This window comes from Ctenopharyngodon idella, chromosome 8, assembly GCF_019924925.1.
Source record: "Ctenopharyngodon idella isolate HZGC_01 chromosome 8, HZGC01, whole genome shotgun sequence".
Classification (NCBI taxonomy): domain Eukaryota; kingdom Metazoa; phylum Chordata; class Actinopteri; order Cypriniformes; family Xenocyprididae; genus Ctenopharyngodon; species Ctenopharyngodon idella.
In genome coordinates, this window is record NC_067227.1 from 7,771,237 (window position 1) to 7,795,851 (window position 24,615).

Below are 24,615 nucleotides of genomic sequence, written 5' to 3' on the forward strand. Positions count from 1 at the left end.
CTTTGGTACTTTCTCGACCTTTCTAATTGGTTGTAATCATTTAAAGAAAAAAATACTAAACATAGGGCTTAAGAAAACTTTCCGTTGCATGAGGGCAACGCTGTGCTGTAGAGGGTTAAGACGTGTGTGTGGAAATTGCTGCGTTGTGACTGCGGAACGTTTGTGGACTTTTAAAATTGTGCAAAACAATCTCGCACCCTGTTGAGGCCCTGTTATAAAACATACAAACAGTATTACTTTAATTTAACATGAATAGTTAGTATGTTAGTACCTTGAAACCGATAACGATGTTTATTTTGATATTTGACGATAATGGCGCTCTGCTCTGGTCCAGATCCAGATTACGTTCCTCATGAAGTAGTGGCGCGCGCGCGACCAAGTGTAGCTGCACAGTCCCCTCTGTTGGAGAACATGATCACTACACAATTTCTCCAGCAGGCTGCTGTATGCTCGTCAGGCTTTTTGCAATGTATATGCGGGTTGTTTTGAACGAACTATAAAACGGGGACAGCTCAAGTCGGGGACCGAACACGAAAAACCGGGACTGTCCCCGAAAAACGGGGACGTCTGGTCACCCTATTTTTGAAACAGTTCTGACCAAGTCCAGCTCCGCTCCACATTTCGATTGACAGCCGTCACAACCTACTAGTGACCGTGTTTACTCCTTTCTTTTCAACCATTGGATAGGATTTAAAAAAACGGCTGTTGTATTTGTGTAAGGCGGGATGTTACTTTTGTCGAAGCGCTGTTAAATATAGGTGAAAAACTACGCAGCAAAAAGAATAAATAAAATGTTTTCTTAAAAAGGCAAAAGAACGCACGCACGTTTTCCTAATATGATAATTAAAAACCAACAGACTGATGAAAATGCGGGACATTTTCTCAATATGCAACGTGCGGGACAAGGAGAGAAAATGCTGTGCGGTACAACGCAAAGCGGGACGGGTGGTCACCCTACATCCGGCCGATACGCGATCCAGCAAAAATGGCAGTATCGGAGCCGATATCGGATCGGTGCATCCCTAATCAGTAGTGTCACGACATGCCCCACAATTGGAAAATGTGCTTGCTAAATAGTAGCATGTTTAATGAACTATATATATATATATATATATATATATATATATATTTTTTTTTTTTTTTTACTGGGCAATAATGGCAGAAGTCTTCTATAGCTTTTCTGTAGCCAAGACTTAAAGAAGTGTCTAAATATTTTTTATGTCAAGAAATGCAGTTGTGACAGAAGTGTTCTTCGGTTCGTCCAGCTACTTTCTCTGTCAGGTACGTCAGATCATCAGAATGAATCTGAAATTCACAGAGGGTCATTAAATTAAGTGAAATATTTACTTAATTCTAATGCAAATCTTTGGTTTTGTACTTTCTTGTATACTTGTACCAGTTGGGTTTCTTCAGTGGGCAACGAGTCCAATGAGTTGGTCATCAGCATTAAACTACAGTTACAGTAACACCCCAGAAATCTAGTTATAAGAGTGGGAAATTCATAAAAAAAAAATAAGGGGAGGAGAATGGCGGAGTGAGTAGAACGTGACCTTTGATTGTGGATCACGTTGTCTAACTGTTAAATATTTTACTAAGCCATTGAGTCAAAGCAGAGTGAGAATGGCTCAAAGAGTGAACTGAAGATTGCACTTAAAGGCTGCTCAGTTTGATGAACAAAACAAACATCCTCATCAACAGCCAACATACAGCACGTGTACGTGTTCGGCTCACGACAAAACAGTACCTCCAGTATTTTTGGTCTGTGTGTCTTACAATGGTTGATATACTGTAAACTACCATTCAAATGTTTGGAATCACTATGCATGGTTTGTGTTTTACTGTCATTTTAATCAATTGATCAAAATTACATAAATTACATTGAACTGTAACAAAAATTGATATATATATATATATATATATATATATATATATATATATATATATACACTGTAATTGTTGATCAATTTTAAGCATGATTGATGAGTGTATACCTCACAACAGTTCAGACATCACTGAAAAAAATGATTTTTGCTGTTTGTGCAAATTAATTAAAATGAGCTAAAGCAACACAATTCATACACATTTTGCCCTAACTTAATTTCATTGTGTTTGATCCACTTAAATATATCTAATATTGAAGTTTACTTAATCCATTTGTGTTGGGATTACATTAATGAATTTTGTTCCATTAACTGAAAATGGGTGGTGCTTGTTAGTTTCCCAGCATGCATTGCATATGGCTGGATCAAGACAGAAAATGTTTAAAAATTAGATGTTATTTTATGTTTTGCAGTAAGATGAAAACGGGGGATGCTTGATAGTGTTTAATAGTGTTCAGTGTTCACTTATATTGAAATTATTAGAATGTTTTAAATTTCACTGGGTTACCACTGTGGAGATGAGTGGGGCATTTGCTTAGGCTGTGGCCTATACTCTCATGCAGAACAAATAAGCACATTAGAATGATTTTTTAAATGATGTAACAGGTTTTCCTACTTGACTGGTGTTATGGCTGCTGAAAATAGGCTTTATAAATATGACTTTATACGTATATATGTAATCTGACGTAAGGGGATATTGACCCAGAAATAAAAATTCTGTCATCCTCGAGTAGTCCCAAACCTGTATGAATTTCTTTGTTCTACTGAACACAGAGGAAAATATCTGGGAGAATGTCAGTAACCAAACAGATCTTGCCCCCCATTTACTACCATAGTAGGAAAAATAAATACTATGGTAGTCAATGGGGGGCGAGATCTGTTTGGTTACTGACATTCTTCCAAATATCTTCTTTTGTGTTCAGCAGAAGAAAGACATTCATACAGGTTTGGAACTACTTGAGGGGGAGTAAATGATGACAGAATTTTTATTTTTGGGTGAACAATCCCTTTAATATGATGATTCCAAACTTTTGAATTGTAATAGTTGCAGTAATTTCTCATCTTGAATAACTCTTCATTCATCCTTTTTTTGACTCATTCAACCACTCATTACATACTGTTGTGAGATATCAGAGATATAAGGAAAGGAAGGTGGTATAAGTAAATAGGGATGAATGATCTCATCCACGTCAAGTCGCCTTTTACGTAAGTCTGTGATGAAGAGTTCTTCAGAAGTGTGCATTACGTGTTTTAACAGTATTTTAATGAGTCACTGGGTGTAGTAATTAGTTTTTAAAGAATTATTTCCAACAAGTCATCAGGATTAAAAGCAAATCTGTCATTGTTTTACAGTTTATGCTCAATTTTACAGTTAACCTCAGCTCTATCCACATTTTTTTTTTTTTTTTTTTTTACAAAACTAGCTTCTTTAAACTGCTGGTTTAAACAGTATTGCGAGTGGAATATATTTACAACTTAAATGGAATTGATCAACAAAAATAAGAATTCTGTTATTATTTACCCTCATAAGTAAAGGAATAACAGACTGAAATTTAAATTCTTTACTGATAATCTTCCATTTTAATCACTGTGAATGGATTATTGAGTCTAATCAAATGATTTTTACAAGATTCAATGAAAAGATCCGACTTATTCATGAATTGAACATTGCCACTTCAAAGAAAGCAGGCGGATGTCAAGATTTTCTCTTTATGCAACCCTAGACAGTAATTTGAAATGTGTGTTTTAGGTTGATGTTCTTAGCCGGTCAGCCCAGTAGTTTAAGTATCCTCTAATTTAATGGACATAAGTGGCCACTAAACCTCATTGCCTGTGGATATAGTCAGAAAGTGTGTTGTGTGGGTGAACTAGAAGGACATTTTGATGTTATTTGATTGTCACATTTCATACTCTAGTAGAGGGCACATCTTCAGTTCAATTGTTATGTTTTGCATTATAAGTATTACTCAGGCATTTGAGAGTATGACTGTACTAAAGGAAGCCCCGATGTTACAAGTTGTGTTCGTTTGTATGACAGTAGAAAAGACATGAGATGATAATATGTCAGAGCGAGAGAGAGAAAACGTGAGTATCTGTCCTCCAGTGAACAATGAACTGATGTATTTGCAGATCAAACAGGCCGTCTGTGTGTGTGGGAAGGGAAATGCACTCATTTGTTCTTTTGATTTTAACACACAAGAGGGTGTTTCTCCTCAGCCTGCATGGGACTTTCTATTATTTCCAGCTGTGCATGTGTGTGTATATGTATGTGAGTATGGGATGGAAACTATTACAGAGCTTTGGACTCGTTAGGCACAGAGAGTTTCATGTATGATCCTGGCTTGCCCAGAATAGTGTATTACACACACACACAGACACACACACACACACACACACACACACACACAAAGGCTGAGTCACAGAATCTGAGTAAATTGCAAACGCCCTCCCAGCAAAAACAGAGCTGGCTGTAATCCTTTCCCTCTCTCTGCTTCTTTCTGTGCTACTCATTCCTGGGAAACGTCTCCTTACGGTAAATACTCATCTTTCAGTTCTCTTCAAACTTCATGACTCTCTTTTACTCAACAGTATGCTTCTGTTTCTCACTGCTAGTTAGTTTTATGTTGCTTTTTGAAGTAAAAATTAAGATGATTTTGAACATGAAACATCACTATCTATGATTTTTTCTGACACTTTTCTTCTTGCTGTAACATTTGTGGAGATGCATGCTAGACAGTTTACACCCAGGGAGTGAAATTCACACTCATCAGCAACCAAATGTTGGTACTTTGTGTGCAGTGGCTGGAAATTTCACTTAGTAGCCTGTAACACATCTTATTCTGCTGAAGGCATTGATACTAAAGTTCAGCAGAAACAGGACCAAGTCCACTTACAAGGTCAGCAACAATGTCAATGCAAAGAGAACTGTGCTTTTATATATGGTTCTTGGGATTCTAGGGTTCTTTTAGGTCTTTGCATGTTCGTCCAACTAATATTATATACAGCTATTTGAAACTGAAAAATAAAATGTTATACAGTAAAAAAAATCGGTATTAACCGACAGCTGTGTTTTGGTGGGCAAAAAAGTTACCTTGTTTAGAGTACATAAAGAAAACATCCAGTGCTCTTACAGTTGTAATGTTATCATTTGCTGTCAGAAGTTGTCCTCTGAAGCGTTGCATCATGAGTAGCTGTTGAGCCTGATCTGCTAGATTCCTGTCAGACTGTTTCCCGTGTGACAGGTTGACAACGGTCATTTGTTCATACAGTAGATATAGTTGGCAAGGAGGCCATGTCCACAAAGTGGGGGAAAACAAATTTACTCATTTATTTTAGGAAAAAATGTTTTTTCAAAATTCAGAACTAATATTTTTTTGCCAGTAATTTGGATGCTAAAAAAAGACAGTCAGTGACAGAATGATAAGAGATGTGCATGTCAGAAGCTGATTTGACTTTTTTAAAAGAAAAAAATGAAACAAGTAATTAAATAGGAAATAGATAAGTAAATGTCAGGAAATACGTAGTTCAGTCATGAAACTCTAGATGACGCAGGCTGATGGGTCCTAAACTCAAGCTGATGATAATTACAGCATTAACTACTGCCACAAGCTGATTGGTCCATGTCAGATCTGCAGCCAATGAGCTTGTTTAAATGGCTGGTTACATTCACTATAGCGGTTTGCAGTGAGTTTCAGAGTTCCTCTAAAACTCTCCACCTTCCCCAGCTCCACCTGTATAGATCTGCTATGGGTTATTGATATATGCTATTTGTGCAGCAGCGCTATGTCTTACTCGCAGCAGCGTATCGGCATATGTATTGGCAGTAGCAAGTTCCTGTACTTGCTCTGTAGCAGCAGCAATAATCTACAACAACAGCAATAATCTACCGCAGCAGCAATTCAGCAGCAGTGTAGCAGATCTATTCCGACAAGACCAAATACATTAACATTGTATCCATTTACCATGCAAAAAAATTGTTTTCATTCATTGAAAGAAAGCTGAAATAAAATAAAATATTTATGTCATGACAACTCATGTCATGAGTGTTTGGCATGGTAATGGATATGACAATGTTGATATATTTGGTCTTGGTGGAATAGATCTGCTACTCTGCTGCTGCTGTTGATTATTGCTGTTGCTGCTGCAGAGCAAGTACAGGACTTGCTACTGCCAATACATACACAACACGCTGCTTTGAGCAAGTAAGACATGATGTTGCTGTACAATAGTATACATGAATTACCTGTAGCAGATCAATACAGGTGGAGTTGGGGAAGGTGGAAGGCTTCTAAAAGGGCGCTGCAGACTGCTATGGCAGATGCTGACCAAGTATTTGAAAGATGAGCAGCAAGCTCATTGGCTGCTGATACCAATCAACTGCACCCTATATAGAATGATGTGGATTGCAAGCAGATTGAGTTAAAGGTGGACTCAGTATTATTTCAAATCCACTGTTTGGAAGTTAGTCGGGCCGATACCAACAACAAATGTCTAACCAATCAGCATTAGGGGGCGTATGACGGTTGAGGAGAGAGAATGAACAAGAGGGAGATTTGAAAATAAGAAAAAAAATTGCAGAACGAGAGATGGGACACAATACAAAAAAGCTCAAAAGAATATTACTGCAATGAAGGTTTATGACTGGCCAAGCGCTTTAGGACCTGCGTTTATATTAGAAAAGCTTTCCAGCACTGAAAAGAGCTAAGCAGGAAGGCCTGAAAACAGACACGGAAGCTGCTTGATTCCTTATCATGTAAGTAACACTGGGTTTTGATTGTCTGGAGCTGCTGTTCTCTTGTTTGTATTTACTCTGGTGTACTGTACGTTAATTTTTTGTGCTTCCTTGTCATTCGTTCATCATCTGCGCTTTATTTTTTGTGAAGCATTTTGTTGCGTGTCAGCTGTGATAAACAGACACCCACTCGCATTGCGTGTGTAACAGTGGCCAGATAGTGAGAGTTTTGCAGTTAAACTACTGCACACCCGCTAGAGAATGAGGTGTTTAGTGTCATTGGTAGTGCATTTGCCTTGCATGCCAGATGTGGTCGGGCTGGGGTTTGAGACCGACTTGGAGCAGGGTGGTTAGTATTGGAGTGTCAGTTTTGGAGGCAGAGCAATGAAGAGAGGGGTGGGTTTGTTTGGGTTGATTTCAAATATTAAGTGTTCAACACCGAATTTGAGAAATCGCATACAGCACCTTTAAGGACCTATCGGCCTGCCATCTAGAGTTTCATGACATAATATATATATTAGATGAAAAACTTAAATGAAAATGAGAAATATTGGCTTTACAACTGAGATAAAATGTTTAAATGCTAAAATTAATAAAACTAAATCCGAAATAAAATAAACTAAGGCTAAATGCAAATATGTAAAAAAAAAAAAAAAAAAAAAAAAGAAAAGAAATGAAATTAATTTGAATTTAAATTAAAATGAAAACTGAAAATAGATTGATTAAAAAGATTTGAGGGTAAGGCTTGAGATTTGCTGAAGTTCTTGCTCTTAGTTTTGTATCTTGCACATTTTATGCACAGTAGCTCATCCTTGTTCCAGAACATTCAAATGTTGAGGTCACAAACTCAGCGATCCTTATAAAATCAATTTTTATTGAGTGTTATATATCAAATATATAGCAGTGCGGTCTGGGACTTGCCAAGAGTAAATATTTACCATCGTGGTGAACCTAGTTTCCTCTTACACAACTCTGAGTCATGCCTGTCATGCTGTTATTCAGCAGTGGATAGCTGTCATTTACAGTATCCCTTAAGCCTTTGGTAATATTTTGTCAGTATTAGTGCAACATGATTACTCTATAATTTAGTGTAGAAGTAGTTGACAAATCATAGCCATTTCAGACTGTAGTTTCATTATAGAGATGGATTTGTGCTTGTTTGGGGTTGTTTAAAGTAGGGGACTACAATCCTTTTTAGGCTAAGGATCCTTCAGAGAGACTGCAGAGACCCCCTGTTATATTATATAAAATGGAATATTGTATATGTTTGCGATAACATGTATAGTACCATATTAATGCATTTACATTACTGTTCAAAAATTTGGAATGGGTAAGATTTGTAATATTTTTTAATTTATTTGATTAAAGATACAGCAATATTCTCAAATATTTATGATTTAGAATAACATTTTTTTTATTTGAATATATCTAAAAATATAATTTATTTGTGTAATGGCAAAGCTGAATTTGCTCATTTTGGCGCTCAAGAAACATTTCTTAATATTAAGCTTAATATTTTTGTGGAAACCATGATACATTTTTCAGGATTCTTTAATGAACAGCATTTATTTGAAATATAAATCTTTTGTGACATTATAAATGTCTCTGCTGTCACCTTTAATCAATTTAAAGTGTCCTTGCTGAATAAAAGTATTAATAAAAAAAATCATACCGACCTTAAACTTTTTAACATTTCATTTATATAATCATTATTGATGTACAAAGCCATGTACTTTACTGTAATGCATATTACAATTTAAGTTTACGAAAAATGTTCACAAAATTTTTCACAAATGCAGTAGACCCCTGGTTTAAAGAAACCTGTACCTTTTGTGTGCTTTCTTTCTATATATTAGGTTTATCTGTGCATTTAGTACAGAACTGAAAAAAAGAAAGAAAGAAAAAATAAAGAGAATGGTAGAATGTTTTCAGGTTATGTTTCATTCGGTCCAGTAATCACCATACTGGCAGACACAAATATCTGCTCGCTGCAGGAGACCGGCCATTAATAACATGCCTCTCATTTATTCAGCCCTCTCTCCTCTCTTCTATAGTTCATCACTCACTCTTCTCTACCCTCTCAATAGTTTATTTCTCTTTTCTCAGTCTCACGCTGAACTTTCATTCCAGAATAAGACCTCTGTATTCTCCTCTTCTCTCGTCTGGTCTCACCTCATGCATTCTCCTGTTTAAACTGTCAGTTGTGAATGTATTTTCTTCTCTCCTCCTCTGTTTTGCAATAGTCTGGTTGCTGTTTGGCAAATCCCTTACTGTGTACACACACACACACACACACACTGTAAGACTATACCATTTAAGACTGGTTTGCCCTACTGAGCCAAACCACTGAATTATTAAGAACGAACTGGCTTCCCAAGATCCAGTGGAAAATATACACTTCTGGAAAATGCCACACATGCATAAAAGAGTTCAGGTAATCAAGAATTCACTCTTTAAAATTCATACACAACCACACACAGAACTGAGGCAGTTGTGCCTGGTAAAGTTTTATTATTGTTTTGTTGCTTTTTATGATGGTGATGTGGCTTAGTGGTTAAAGTTCTGGTTGTAGGTTTGAATTCCACAAGTGGGGACTAAAGAACCATCACCACTGTGCTCTTGAAACTTCAAGTTTCTCCAATGAGTCTTTAGATCAATGCATCAGATAAATTATTACTTATGAATGGATAAAATTAAAACGGATGATGGTACACTGTGGAAGCTATAAAGGATTGGCTGAAGTAAGTCTCTATCAGGCATGCAGGAAGTATGGCAAAGCGACACAGCGTCTCTTTCCCTTCTCAGGGAACCAGGGTTAGAGTTGTAACCTAGACATTATCTTTCGAAGGGACTTAACACTGCGTCAGAATGTGACGCTATGGGAATGTTCATACCCACTACGCCATACTGAATAAATCCCTGTCCAAATGTGAATCATAATGAGCACAAACTTAAGTCACAAGCATTTGAGATCCTGGTGTGGACTCTATATCCAGGCTATAAAATCTAATGAAGGTGTGTGGAGAGGACCAGGCTACCGCATCACAAACCTCTTGAAGGGAGGTAACAATACCTTAGAGGCAGCCATTCTTCTCATAGAGTAGGCTCTTATGACTAGAGGCGAAAGAAAGAACAGGAGAATTATAGTGGTATGCAGGCAACCCCTGTAAACAAACCTTATAAACACTTAGGCTTATAAACGCTTATAAACACTTAGGCATTATACAGAGGTAAGATGAAAAGAAAATGGCATTAAAACTTTCCTGGTCGAAATGTGACGAGTTTACAGGTATGATGTAAACACCATAAATTAAACATAAAGTAGACATAATTCATCGGCAGTAGATCAAAGCAATTGCTTGGCATAAATGTGGGCTATTCAGTGATTGCAAACTGCTCTGAAAGTGCGAGTATGTAGAACGAGCACCATATTTTTACTTTGAAACATGCAGTGCTCACGTTTATTTAATTAAATCATTGCTTTTTGAAGTTTATAATGTTAAGCCATATTGTGTTTCCTGTTTCTCCATCAACAAATTTAAGACCTCCTGAAATGAAAATGAAGACATTTAAAGAAGCAATGGAAGACAGTGACTTGATATAAAACCTTCAGATGACACGCAGATTATATCCACGCAAGCACCTCATGTGAGCGAGGACAACATCTCTATGTGGAACCGCCATTTCCTCAGACTGAGCTAGAATCAGATATATAATTCGATATAATATTTCGTCAACATAATTGAGTACATGAATGCTCTGGAACTGCAACAGAGACAGAGCTGCATCCATGCACTTTGTGAAGGTGCGGGGTGACAAGGCTAGGCTAAACGGAAAAACCTGATATTTTGTCCCTGATAAGCTTTGTCCCTGAAAGTGAACCTGAGGAACTTCCAGTGTTGTGGAAGAATAGATATGTGGACGTACGCGCCCTTCAGATTGATTGTAACAAACTAGTCCTTTGACCTGATTTGAGACACAGTAAGCTTCAGCGTTAACATCCTTATCCTGTACGTCCTCAGAGTAGGAGTTCAAAGGGTTCAACTCCCATCATTTTTCAGAGCTATAAGGTACTGTCTGTAGAAACAAGAGTCTCTATTGGGAAGAGGAACACGCTCTATGGCATCTTTCACCAAAAGAGACTGGACTACCTGTTCCAACTAGCCTGCTTGGGACTATCCATTGTGGACAGTATCCTGCTGAAGCGGGGTGGACAAAAACCACTTTTTACCCTCTTTTTATAATCTGCTTCTGCTGCTGTCTGTGTGAGGAGCTTGCACTCAGTTGAGGCTGCTCTTTTGCAGCAGTCCCAGGGACCTGGATCCGGCAGGGGATATACCTCTGCAATGCCGCCACCTGTTTCTTTGCCTCATGAAACCTCTCGGCAACAGTGTTGACTGTGTTGCCGAAGAGGCTAGGAGTGGAGAGTGGAGTGTCTAGAAAAAAGACTTGTCTTTTTCTTTAATGCCAGAAGTTTAGCCAGAGATTCCTCTCTGCAGCCACCTTAGCTGCCATGGAACGGCCAATAGCGTGAGCCAATTTCTTGGTGGCCTAGCGCAACTCTTTGACAGCATCCAGGCCCACCTCTTCACTTTCATTCAAGTCCCTTAGCAGGTCAGCCTGGTATGCCTGCAGTATTGCCACAGTGTGCAGACATGCTCCAGCCTGACCCGCTGCCGCAGAGGCTTTACCCACCAAGGAAGATGTTCAGTCTATATGGCTTGGTGGGACTGAAGGTAAGATGCAGGCTCATGGGAGAGATAGCTAGCAAGCGTCTCTTCAACCCTGGGTATCGCCCCATACCCGTGTTCATTCAGCCCCATAATCAATGAATAATTTGACAATGAGGGGCCAAAGACACAGGCATAAAATGGCTTATTTTCAGATCTCGACACCTCAGTGTGGAGATCTGGAATGAAAGGCAAGCCCCAACGTGGAGGCTGTGACTTGCTGCGCGGAAAGCACTCATCCAGTTTGCTTTTACGGCACACTTCCTGTTTTTCTCTTGGCCAGTCAGTGTTTGATTTGGCCACAGTTCGAGTCACAACCTCTACGAGCTCAAACTCCCCTGCCTCAATGCTAACCGCATCCAATTCCTTAGAGCTGGATAAAGCCAACACCGAGCATTCTCTTGGACCAGAAGAAACCACAGAGCGTGCTTCTGGGTTCAAAATGAAAGCACTGGAACCAGAGGGTGAAAGCTGAGAAAGGGAAGGACCCGTCTCAAGCTCCTCCGTTAATTCCATCTGCGACTCCCATGATCTGATCCGCCATGCCGCCTCGGCAGACGCGGAACCCAAACCACGAGGGGCTGCCCTCCTCAAAGAGAGCCAGGCGGGAGTGGAGCATCCTTAACGAAAGAGGTTCACAATAAACGCAGTCAGCTACCTCGAGAGCTGACTGAGCATGCCCAAGCAGACCACACATAGATTGTGCGTGTCCCCTCCCGTAATATATTGCCTGCAGGTAGACACAGGCCCTGTCCCAAATGGCACACTTCATGTGCACTTTCGGTCTTGTGGACTTAAAATGGCCGCTGCATGCGCGTGTCCGTTAAGTCCACAAGACCGTAGGGTTGTCCCATTCGTCATTTAAGCTTAAAGAAGACTTTCAGAGGACTTTACCGGGCAATCAAAGCGGCATTACATCGTGAAAGTGTGGACTCAGAGGAAGAACGTGAAAGTTTAGGGTGCCATTTGGGACAGGGCCTAAATAGCTGCTTAATCACCATAATTCCTCGGTCCAGGTATACTTTATAGCTTTCGTGGTGGGCCGTCACCCGTCATGGGACGATGTCTTGCCAATTAGATTGGAGTGATTTCACATGTGCTTCAGACAGGGTCACGCAGAAGTGTGACATCGTACAGCCATGCAGAGAAGACCAACAGCCAAGGTCAAGAATTCCATTAAAAATGCAATAAATTTTGGTTTGTTTTTCACCAAACCCTATCGTATACCCCTAGAACACTTGGAATATACGGCATGTGTCACATGGGATCATTCTGTGATACTTTTGCATATTTTTAAAAAAGCTTGAAGCTGGTCGCTATTCACTGCCATTATATGGATGAGCATGAGTGGGACATTTTTAAAAATATTATCCTTTTGTGGCCCATAAAAGAAAGAAGGGCATACAGCATTAGAACAAGACCAGGTTGAGTAAATTATGACTTAATTTTCATTTTAAGATGAACTATCCCTTTAAGTCTCGTAATTCAAATCACAAGTACTTTGTACCTGTACTGTGATAATTACCCTCAGTATCCTTTAGCACAGTTCCTAAGAAGACAACAGGACAGTAACATGTCTGAGTAATCATTTATAGATTAATAAGGTTAACAGCAATAAAAAAAGTTTCTTGAGCACCAAATCAGTATATTAAAATGATTTCTGAAGGATCATGTAACACTGAAGAATGGAATAATGGCTACTGAAAATTAAGCTTTGCCATTACAGGAATAAATTACATTTATAATATATTAAAGTAGAAATCAGTTATTTTGAATTGTCATAATATTTCATAATATTACTGATTTTACTGCTTTTTTTAATATCCTTATAAGATTTAAAGTGTACACTCAATACATTTCAGTGTAGGCCTACTTCACAAGGTGATCCCTTTAAAAATAAACAGTTTAGGGGCTTTGTGAAATCCTGAGGGCCAGTAGTTGCACTAAATCTTACTTTCTTGACATATCTAAGAATAGGGCATGTTTCTCAATTAAAGTCCTCTGCCTCAGTTTATTTGTCAATGATCTGTTCAAAAATTTCTTAAGCCTAAATTCACATTTTCACTGAGTCACTTCTGTCCTCTGGTTGGCCATGTATGGCCAGACTCACATAAGCAGTGGTTCATAGAAAAACAGTGGGGTGGGAGCAAAGGAAGGACAGAATAGAGCAAAATGAGAGGAGGAACGTCAGGAGGTGGATGTGGTTTGGTCTTTGAATTCACCAGTCTTTAACCCCGTGCTGTGAAATATCACCTTATGGCCACAAAAGGCTGACTGCCTATTCAAATGCTCTTTAGTGAAGGCAGCCAAAAGTGAGCCAGGCCTCTGCACACAGTCTGTATGTTACCATAGAAACCCTTGTCAACCAGGAAGTCCTGTAGTGGTGGAGCGAGAGAGAGAGAGATAGAAAGAGAGAGTGAGAGCATGTGTGTGTCAGTATGTGAGAGGGACTTAACAGAGGTTAAGTAGACGGGAGCAAAAACCATTGAGGGAGAGAGAGAAGGAGCTGACTGTGAAGGCAGACAAAAAGAGAGAAAAAGTACAGAAAGAGCAGGTTGGACCTGAAAGGTTATTTTCTACAAAGCGAACCAACCAGCACTTTGGGAATTGTGTGTGTCATCCTGGGAAATCTGTGCGTGGCAGCGCTGTCACACACATACACACCCACACAAACCGGTGAGCTGATTTTTTCCATCTGACAGCCGTTAGCCTGTTTGCATGAGTATTGTAAAACACAGTAAAATGATAATGTAAACCAACTCATTTATTCATGCAGTCCTTTTTGGCCCAGCTTTGGCAGCGTTGTGTTAAACCTGGTAGACCGGATTACTTCTGAAGTTGATTCTTAACTCTCTTTGAAGGATTAAGGGAATTTGGTGGGAGTTTTCAAAGCAGTGGAAAAGAGCATAAATGCTGCAGAAAAGCCAAAATCTGAAGTCCTGCATTTACAGTGATATTTCTATGAATATGTTGAAAGTAATTTGGTTTTAAGTGGCCGGACCTTATTGAGACAGTTGTTTTGCCTGTAATGAATTTGCTTGCTTTGAGTGGTGTGATTTGTTTGACATTTGATTATAGTTGTTTGACATTTGAATTTGATTATAGTAGTTTGACATTTGATTATAGTAGTTTGACCCCAAAGAGTTTGTTTCTTTACGATTTAAAATGAAATATTTTTGTACATTCATTCTGTTTGATTTCATGATTTAATGTTATTAAATCATGTAATAATTTTGGATGTTCAAAATGGAATTGGTTTATGTTATCTAATACTGAAAGACTGGACGATATAGATGAACCATTAAAAAAGGATGATATTAAAATTCTACACTATTTTGTATACATTAAAAATAAAACACTAAAATTTTAATGAATTTTAAATGAACTTAGGCATCACAATAGCCTATTATAATGTACAGTATGAAAAGTGGATTAGCATTATGAGATCTTCTCAAGATTACATTTAACAGTGTCTTTTAATTATCAGTGTTATAAAGATTAATTTTAAAGTTGCCATGAAATGGAAATTTATCCTATCTATTTTCTAAATGCATCCTATTGATCTTATTGTGAGCCATTCATGTGGTCAACCTCACTTTCTGATTTGTCTCCATCCAATCAACATCTGATGCATATGAGTCCCCACCCTACATTTTACATACTTTTTTACTTTTTCGATAATCTGTTACTTGGATATAAATCACAATACAAAGGAAAAGATCTGTCTCTACTTCTGTTACATCACGACTTGAATGTAAGATGACCAAAAATGTAAAATAAATGTAAAAAATAAAATAAAATAAATAGTGTAAATGATCATGTGTAATTAAATATCCAATATCAACTGATACTGATAAAAAAAAAGGCAACGGCTATTTACACAAAGTGAAAATAGCATATTTTCTTAGCGATATATGCTATTTACACTAAGTGCAAATGGCTGTAGATGCTATTTGCACTAAGCGTAAATAGCAATATATTCTATTTACACCAAGTGAAAATAACAGCATTTTCTTAGTGATATATGCTATTTTCACTTAGTGTAAATAGCATGTATCGCTAAGAAAATGCTGCTATTGTCACTTAGCGATATATTCTATTTACACTAAGTGCAAATAGCATATTTTCTTAGCGATATATGCTATTTACACTAAGTGCAAATAGCTGTAGATGCTATTTACACAGTGACAATAGCAATAGATTCTATTTACACCATGTAAAAGTAGCAGTTCTTTGCAAAAAGAGTAAATAGTAATTAGATGCTATCTATACTTTATATTGGCAGATACTATTTACACCACAGTATTTTTGTACATTAACAGGATGCAGTAATATCATAGAATGTAAATGATTATATTTATTAAAATTATTTAATGGATGCTGCCTTATTGGGAGAATAAAAACCCTCCCAACACCTTAAGCCTACCAAATAAACACTTTTAATATTATTAAGCACTCGTTCGCAGTTTATTTCCACTTTTAGAACATTATTTTAATTTTTATTGAAAATAAATGCAAGCTCGGCAAAAGGCGGATTCAACCCGCGTCGGCCGCGTTAAAAGCCAGGTCTGCAAGCCTTACTCACTATTGCTGCACCACTGAAGACATTGAATTCCACACCTCTTTTTTAAAACTTGAGTGGCCCAACCAGACATTGGTGGGTGGAGCTATTGTAAATAGCATTTGCTAACAAGGGATGCTATTTGCACTTAATGTAAATAGACACTCCGAAAAAGGCAACTCAGATAACTGACATATTGTGGTGCAAAAATATTGCCACCTTGGATTTATAAGATTCTATCTGCATTCTATAAGACTGAAATAAATGTATATTTAAAGGTCAGACTGCTTTGCTCAACCTCACATATTCCCATGCTATAGTTTATGCTAGTTAAAGATGTTTTCCCAGTGTGCTCTTCTAGTCAGTGACTGACAGCTTAATTTCATTGAATATGTCCTGCATTTTTACACGTCTGTCTGGGTGTTTCTCACCGTTGTAAGGCAAATGAGAGCAGACTTCAGTGTCAGCTCCATTAGTGCTTGTTCCAGTGACAAAAGCATGGAGGGAAAGGTCTCTTTTCTCACTTCTGAACCTATCAGGTCCATCAGAAAGACCTAAGCAACACACACTGATTTCTTTGAAAATATTCTCACATTGTATGTGTGTGCTTGAGTGTGTGCAAGATCCCTTTAGTACTCATTACATAAGCATGACATATTATGGGGACCCTCATAGTATGGGGCATTTCCAAGCCTCTGATCTACAAATACATACGTCATTTTCTTTACGTCTTGCTGATTAGAATCATCTTAAACAGGTCCAAACAGGTGTTTTACAGTCTCCACGCTTTGTAGAGTGTACTTGATTTTGGATGGTGCACAATGTCCATGTGGAGGAGTCCATTTTGACTCATCGCTATCAAATTGTTTGTTGGATACATCCCCCTGAGTCAAGCGATGAATGACCATACATGGTGATCAGATGGACCTGCTGCTGATTAATGTGTGTATCATGTAATAACAGGAGATTGTAAACAGACGCACAGCAAAGCCTTGTATGGTGTCCACTTGCATTCATCAAGAAGCCAAGAGCAACAGACCTGTAAAAAAGAGAGAGGAGAAAAGTTGGTAATGAAATATGTGAAGGGGGACGTTTGCTTTGTTCTGCTGTTTTTGTTGTTTTTAATTTAAGAATACTTTCTCTTATTTCAACATGCAGAGACAACTATAAGTAAGCCATTTGTTGGTTGACTTTCTTAAAAAGTGTAACTTAAGAAGTATTTCTCACAATATTGGCCTGGTGTTTGTCCTCCATTCTGTGGGGTGGGTTTTCTTAGTTTGTTTCATTAGGGACTGTTTGTTTGGACGTTTCTGTGTTTCCTAAACATTCTGTGTTTGAACATCCAAACAGCCATGGCACAGCAACAGCTTGGCCAATGGAGTGAGTTTGGGGCGGGGTACCTGATTGTTTGACCAATCCCAGAAGTGGGGAGTGTTCAAAAAACCTGTTTGAAAACAATCATTATTTTTGCAATTACCAGTATGTTTCATAGAGAAATGACACTTTTCCACTTTAAATATTTGTCTCTGTCTGTGTTCTTGTCTTAGTTTCTAAAGCCCAAACTATACTTTTACTTTTGACATGTTAGCAAATGCCTACAGCTGAACGCGTAGCCTTTCAATACTTTAGTCTGATGGTGTGCACAAACACTGGTGGTTGATACGTGAACACAAGAAAGTGTTTGTAAAGTTTCTGTGCTATTTCTTTCCTGAAGTCATAAGCAACAAAAAATGTCTTTTGTACTCATTTAAACTAGAGTTGCGTGTAACTCTTAACCACTTGGCAAAATGGCCATTTATTGTTGTTGAGTCACCAGTAGTTTGTTGTTGTTGTTGGATCTCATCCATTTCTTTTTTACCAACTCGATGATTGGGACCAAAGTTTTGGCTACAATATGTACAGTTTGACCTAAATGGATGTTTATGTCGCACAATGTTCTCACTGGACAAATTATATATTGATTAAGTGATATGATCTAGTCAGAAAAGCTCTCTCAGGCATTTACCTTCATTTGATAATCAAATGGCAAAAGATTCATGTGACTCATTCAGATGTTATCAGACAATGGAGAGGATTACTGATAAACTATATATGAGGATTGTTACAAAATACATGAATTACTTGCAATGAAAGTTTTTCATTCACAAATAAGCCTATAAGCATATATGTCTCTATGTTGCTATTGCCTATTCTGTATACAGTGGCCACCAAAAAGCTATTTGGATACTTAAGCCACACGTACAATGTATACATTTCATTGTGTTGCATAGAAAATATTATCTGCAAATGCTTTCAAAGCTTCTAAAGATTTAACTTGCAATTAATTTTAACCTACTGCTGTTTTCTTATGTAATGCAAATGTCATTGATAGATTTGTGTCCAAATAGTTTTTGGGGCCACTGAATATAAGTATGTAGATGTGTATAAAATATTAATAGTCATATAATGAATGTGAATCTAGTGTAAATATGTACACAGCATTGAAAGGCACAGTTAATTACTCATCATGAAAATATGCTATATACTGTATCTGCTGATATATTTATATAAACTACATGATTGAATAGTCATCTTCTCCAGTGCAACAAACAAACCCGCCTACGCTTAGGACATTTTCCAGATGCCGTTGTGAAAATAAATGGAGATGCAGGGTAGAGTTCATTTGATCACTCGCTGGGGAATAGTGTGCAGGCGCTCTTATTTGGACAGTTGGGATTCACCAATATGGTCAAAAATGTACTGAGCTGAGGCACAGTTCTTGGTTAAACAAAATTTTAATTTCATGCTGACTATAAACTGTAGTTAAACACATGGTTCTAATGACCCACAATTATCCAGTCTGTTAATGATTAAATGGACACTTTTAAAGGCTCTGAAGAAGTAATAAATGTCTGCAGACTCAGTGTGACCCCTTACTTTGGTATCTTTCCCATAAGAACAATAAGGTGTGGTCAGTCAGTTCAATTCTTGAATCAAATTTATTTTTTAGGCATTTTCAGTGTGCATTACCCCCACATGTACATCATTTTCAGTGAAGGGTTTTCTCACACCACAGAATGAACTTGCTATTGTTATCAAGGTCAACCAGACAAATTTGACAAATTTTTCCTCTGCATTTTGACATAGAAACAATGAAATCTTGTCAGTACAGTTCTGTCTTCGGCTTGGCTATTATGACTTTTGATAAAAGGTCTGCGCATATTTAAACTTGTCCTGAAAAGCAGAACGTTTAGCCTCAATCTGACCTGTGCCTCTTTTGACCTTTGGTCTTTGGACAATGATGTAAAGATCCAAACTGTTGTCAACAAGACAAATGAATCACCATTCCATTCCCTCACTGATAATAATGCCAGTGGCTAGCATGTTCAACATGCTTCACTGCAATATATAAGCATTTAAAGGGTTAGTTCACCCAAAAATGAAAATAATGTCATTTATTTCTTACCCTCATGCCGTTCCACACCCGTAAGACCTTCGTTAATCTTCGAAACGGTTCTTGATCTTAATGGATCTTGAGAGAGGAAGTGTCATTGCTGGCTATGCAGGCTTCACTGAGCCATCAGATTTCAACAAAAATATCTTAATTTGTGTTCTGAAGATAAACGAAGGTCTTACGGGTGTGGAACGGCATAAGGATGAGTAATAAATGACATTATTTTCATTTTTGGGTGAACTAACCCTTTAAGTTTTAGTTTAGGTGTACTTTCTTTAAGTACACCTAAGTGGCCTTTTATTTAATTAATATTAGTTGAGGCAGCAAAGAGGCAAAATAAAGAGCTGGATCTAATCACAAGCAGTTTTCTTTAATAAAACAAACTCAAAATAACACTTCTCAGGGTAACATGAAGCCAAAATTCGATACACAGAACAACCATAGACGATCAATCGCCCTCTATACCCTTAAATTGGCCACTATTTGAGGGGACAGCCATTTGTAAGTGTTGTCCGAAACCATAATGAACGTTATTGCGTTTACTCATTCAATCCCACAATGCACCGCAATAATGAGTGTACAACCGATGTATGCTCCACAGTTAGAGAATACCCATAAAGTCACACGCCGAATGAATTCTCACGCCTGAACAGAAGATGGCACCCGCAGCTGAATCATCCATCCATTTTCCAAACCGCTGGTCCAATGTGGGTACAGCATAATATATTATAGGTATAAATTCCTTTTTAACTGATTATTAAATTGCTTAATTAAGGTTTATAGATAGTTTCAATGACAGAGTTCAAGATAAATCTTTTCATACTGGAGCTGTCAGAGGCAGCCCTTCTGGCACACTCAGTGTCCGAATTCACTCACTCATTTTCAATCACTCCCTCAAGTGGACTATATTAGTGGACTAATTTTGGGAATAATGAATGAGGGTATAAGGGGCGATTTCAGACACAGCCAAAGACTAACTGAAAATGAGGGCTATACACATGAGCTGTGTCCAAATTCAGAGGCTGCATCTTTGGAAGGATGCGGAATTCAAGGCCACGCCTTCGAAGGCCACGAAGGTCGCAACGAGTGTTGTTAAATGGGACGATCTAGCCTACGGAGGATTGTTCTTGTTGCCTAGGAACTGTGACAGCTGTCAATTGATGAGTGGCAGTAACTTTGTACTAGACTTTTTTGAAAGTTATATTACAGTCTGAAAACAAAACAGGGTTCACAAACTGTCTAAATATGTTCACCGTGGTCCATTTTTGTATATAATAAAGAGTATAAACTACAAACCCGATTCCAAAAAAGTTGGGACACTGTACAAATTGTGAATAAAAAAGGAATGCAATGATGTGGAAGTTTCAAATTTCAATATTTTATTCAGAATACAACATAGATGACATATCAAATGTTTAAACTGAGAAAATGTATCATTTTAAGGGAAAAATAAGTTGATTTTAAATTTCATGGCATCAACACATCTCAAAAAAGTTGGGACAAGGCCATGTTTACCATTGTGTGGCATCCCCTCTTCTTTTTATAACAGTCTGCAAACATCTGGGGACTGAGGAGACAAGTTGCTCAAGTTTAGGAATAGGAATGTTGTCCCGTTCAGCTTGTCTAATACAGGCTTCTAGTTGCTCAACTGTCTTAGGTCTTCTTTGTCGCATCTTCCTCTTTATGATGTGCCAAATGTTTTCTATGGGTGAAAGATCTGGACTGCAGGCTGGCCATTTCAGTACCCGGATCCTTCTTCTACGCAGCCATGATGTTGTAATTGATGCAGTATGTGGTCTGGCATTGTCATGTTGGAAGATGCAAGGTCTTCCCTGAAAGAGACGATGTCTGGATGGGAGCATATGTTGTTCTAGAACTTGGATATACCTTTCATCATTGATGGTGCCTTTCCAGATGTGTAAGCTGCCCATGCCACCCCATACCATCAGAGATGCAGGCTTCTGAACTGAGCGCTGATAACAACTTGGGTTGTCCTTGTCCTCTTTAGTCCGGATGACATGGCGTCCCAGTTTTCCAAAAAGAACTTCAAATTTTGATTCGTCTGAGCACAGAACAGGTATCCACTTTGCCACAGTCCATTTTAAATGAGCCTTGGCCCAAAGGAAATGCCTGCGCTTATGGATCATGTTTAGATATGGCTTCTTTTTTGACCTATAGAGTTTTAGCCGGCAACGGCGAATGGCACGGTGGATTGTGTTCACCGACAATGTTTTCTGGAAGTGTTCCTGAGCCCATGTTGTGATTTCCATTTCCATTTCCGGTAGCATTCCTTTATGTGATGCAGTGCCGTCTAAGGGCCCGAAGATCACGGGCATCCAGTGTGGTTTTCCTGCCTTGACCCTTACGCACAGATATTGTTCCATATTCTCTGAATCTTTGGATGATATTATGCACTGTAGATAATGATAACTTCAAACTCTTTGCAATTTTTCTCTGAGAAACTCCTTTCTGATATTGCTCCACTATTTTTCGGCCCGCAGCATTAGGGGAATTGGTGATCCTCTGCCCATCTTGACTTCTGAGAGACACTGCCACTCTGAGAGGCACTTTTTATACCCAATCATGTTGCCAGTTGACCTAATAAGTTGCAAATTGGTCCTCCGGAAGTTCCTTATATGTACATTTAACTTTTCCAGCCTCTTATTGCTACCTGTCCCAACTTTTTTGGAATGTGTAGCTCTCATGAAATCCAAAATGAGCCAATATTTGGCATGACATTTCAAAATGTCTCACTTTCAACATTTGATATGTTATCTATATTCTATTGTGAATAAAATATAAGTTTATGAGATTTGTAAATTATTGCATTCCTTTTTTATTCACAATTTGTACAGTGTCCCAACTTTTTTGGAATCGGGCTTGTATATATAATCACATCATAGTAAGGTATGAGTCAACATTTGAACCACTTTAAAGTTTGTATTTTTTTTTTATTTTTACATTTGAATCATTAGATATTTGAAAGTTGAAACCCTATACTTCCATTTAAAAGTGTAATTTGGCAGTTTCTCTCAAAAAAAAATCCTGTCTTCACTGGCTCGTAATGAATTCTGGGGTAGACAAGGCCGCGAAAGATCCATCTGTTGTATCCTTCATTTCATGGGAAACAAAGGACATATTTGGAGGCCGCATTTGAAGGACCCTTCAGATTGGGACAGCCTTCGTCACACCGCTTTAACTCAATCGGCCTTCGAATGCGGCCTTCGAAGGATGCAACTTCTGAATTGGGACGCAGCTATGGAGAAACACTAGGGACAAAACGGGGTAATTAATTACACACAAGTGTGATACATAAGGGCAAATCAAAAACCATGGTAACAAATGAACACAGACAAGACAAAGGAAACTGATTTAGAAACAGTGAAAACCAACTCAAAAACAGACCAAACGTGACATCTGCAAGTACAGTTTTTAAATGTATTTTTAGGAGTACACTACAATACAGTTAAAATGTCACTTTTTACATTTAGATATTTTAACTGGAAAACAAAATAAAAACACATGTAAAGATTTTTTTTTATTTTTTATAAGGATCAGACCCTTTGTTGACCACTCAAATTTGAATTATTCTCAAATATTCTGGTTCATAGAAACAAGTAGCCTTAAACACGCAGGCCTTGGTTACTATAAACGAATTACAGATTGTCTTTATCTTATCAAATGCAATCATGTGTGCTTGTGCATGCTAAAACAAACTGTCACATGACAGCTGTCAGGAGCGTCGTTGCACGAGCAGTCATTATCTTTGAGGAATTATGCGTTGCCGACAATATATTCAGTTCACACTCACCAAAATCTCATAATGTCTAGATAATAGATAAATTGATAAACACATGATAGATACGCCAGTTAAATATGCCAACTGGTGGCCAAAGAGCATCTGTAAAAACTTATCATACCCGGCATAAAACATGTGACTCAGTATTATGTAAGAGCTATTCACATTTGTTTACACTGTAGTGCGCTCTTTTTCTAATGAAGTCACTGGATCTGCTGAGTAGACGGGTGGAGCTCTTTCATAAATGTTCCATAGGTCACTCATACCAGAGACGTGAACTATGTATACCACGACAATGATGACGTTACCTTTAAAGGATTATTTCAACCAGAATGTCATCATTTACTCATCCTCCTCATGTTGATCCAAGATTTCTGTCTCCAAAAAAGGAGAAATTTATTTCAACATGCAGTTACAATCAATGAGGACCAAAGCTTCAAAAGCTTCAAAAAGGGCCCAAAAGCACCATAAAAGCATCATAAATGTGGTCCAGATGACTCATGCACTGTATTCCAAGTCAAACTTTAGTTTTGCTTGTTATGCACTTATAATCTTCTCTTCCAGTGACCTGTTAAATTTGAAAAGATCCAACTCAAAAGAATGATTTGTTCATGAATCTGACATTGTATTCTGTCAGAAGACTTGATATATAGTGCATAAGCCATATGAACTACTTTAATGGTTCTTTTATGGCCATTTTGAAGCTTGATGGGCCCCCATCCTCATTCACTTTTAATATATATATACATATATAAAAAAATCCTCTAGGGTATTCTTTATAAATTCACTTTTTGTGTTTTACAGAAGAAAGAAAGTCATATGCTTTGGAACAATATGCGGATGAGTAAATGATGACGTAACTTTAATTTTTGTGTGAACTATCCCTATAAAGTTTCCTGTGGAAAACATGATTTCACTTTTCTATTTAATTCCTAAAAGTCTTGGATTCCCACAGAGTTTGAGCATGTGGATAGTTTTCAGTGCTATTTAAAAAGAATATAAAAGAAAGGCCATAAAAGAAAGACGTAATACTGTGATTCAGCTGTTAAATTGTTATCTCTAAAATAAAACCACCTGAAGGTGAATGTGACACAGGGAACGTTCCAGCCATGATGTCATTAGGAGTATGTGCTCTAGAATTGACTACAGACAGGAGAATGTGAACGGATACTGTTCTGTCAGATTTTGTCATGGGTCAGTATGAACATCTTGAATTTGTTGCAGCATAGATGACTCAATATAACATTGCTTTGCAGGGATAATGCAGGCTGTGGTTTTAAGTAGACCGTCTTATTGATAAAAACAAATTAGAATGCAATTATACAATGAATGGAGTTTGTGGTTTATAAGGTTTTATTAAAAACAATCTGACTTAAGCAACAGACTCCCACATAGAGCATCACTGGAGCTTGATTTCTAATCAACATGTGCAAGTGATTTGACCGCAGTAATTAACTTACTGACCCCTGCAGTCTACCAG

At 37.8% G+C, this 24,615-nt stretch overlaps 1 protein-coding gene across 5 annotated transcripts in view; it reads left to right on the forward strand.

The window, feature by feature from the left end:
- Window positions 1-4,309: 4,309 nt before the first annotated feature.
- sorbs3 (sorbin and SH3 domain containing 3) overlaps window positions 4,310-24,615 on the forward strand; it is a 63,861-nt gene continuing 43,555 nt past the window's right edge. For 4 of the 5 annotated variants that reach the window (XM_051903320.1, XM_051903322.1, XM_051903323.1 and 1 more), the window contains exon 1: window positions 4,310-4,413. The gene's annotated coding sequence lies outside the window, so the exon portion shown is untranslated. Of the gene's footprint in view, window positions 4,414-13,713; window positions 14,019-24,615 lie in introns of those variants that run through there. The other variant, XM_051903321.1, reaches the window with a different exon arrangement.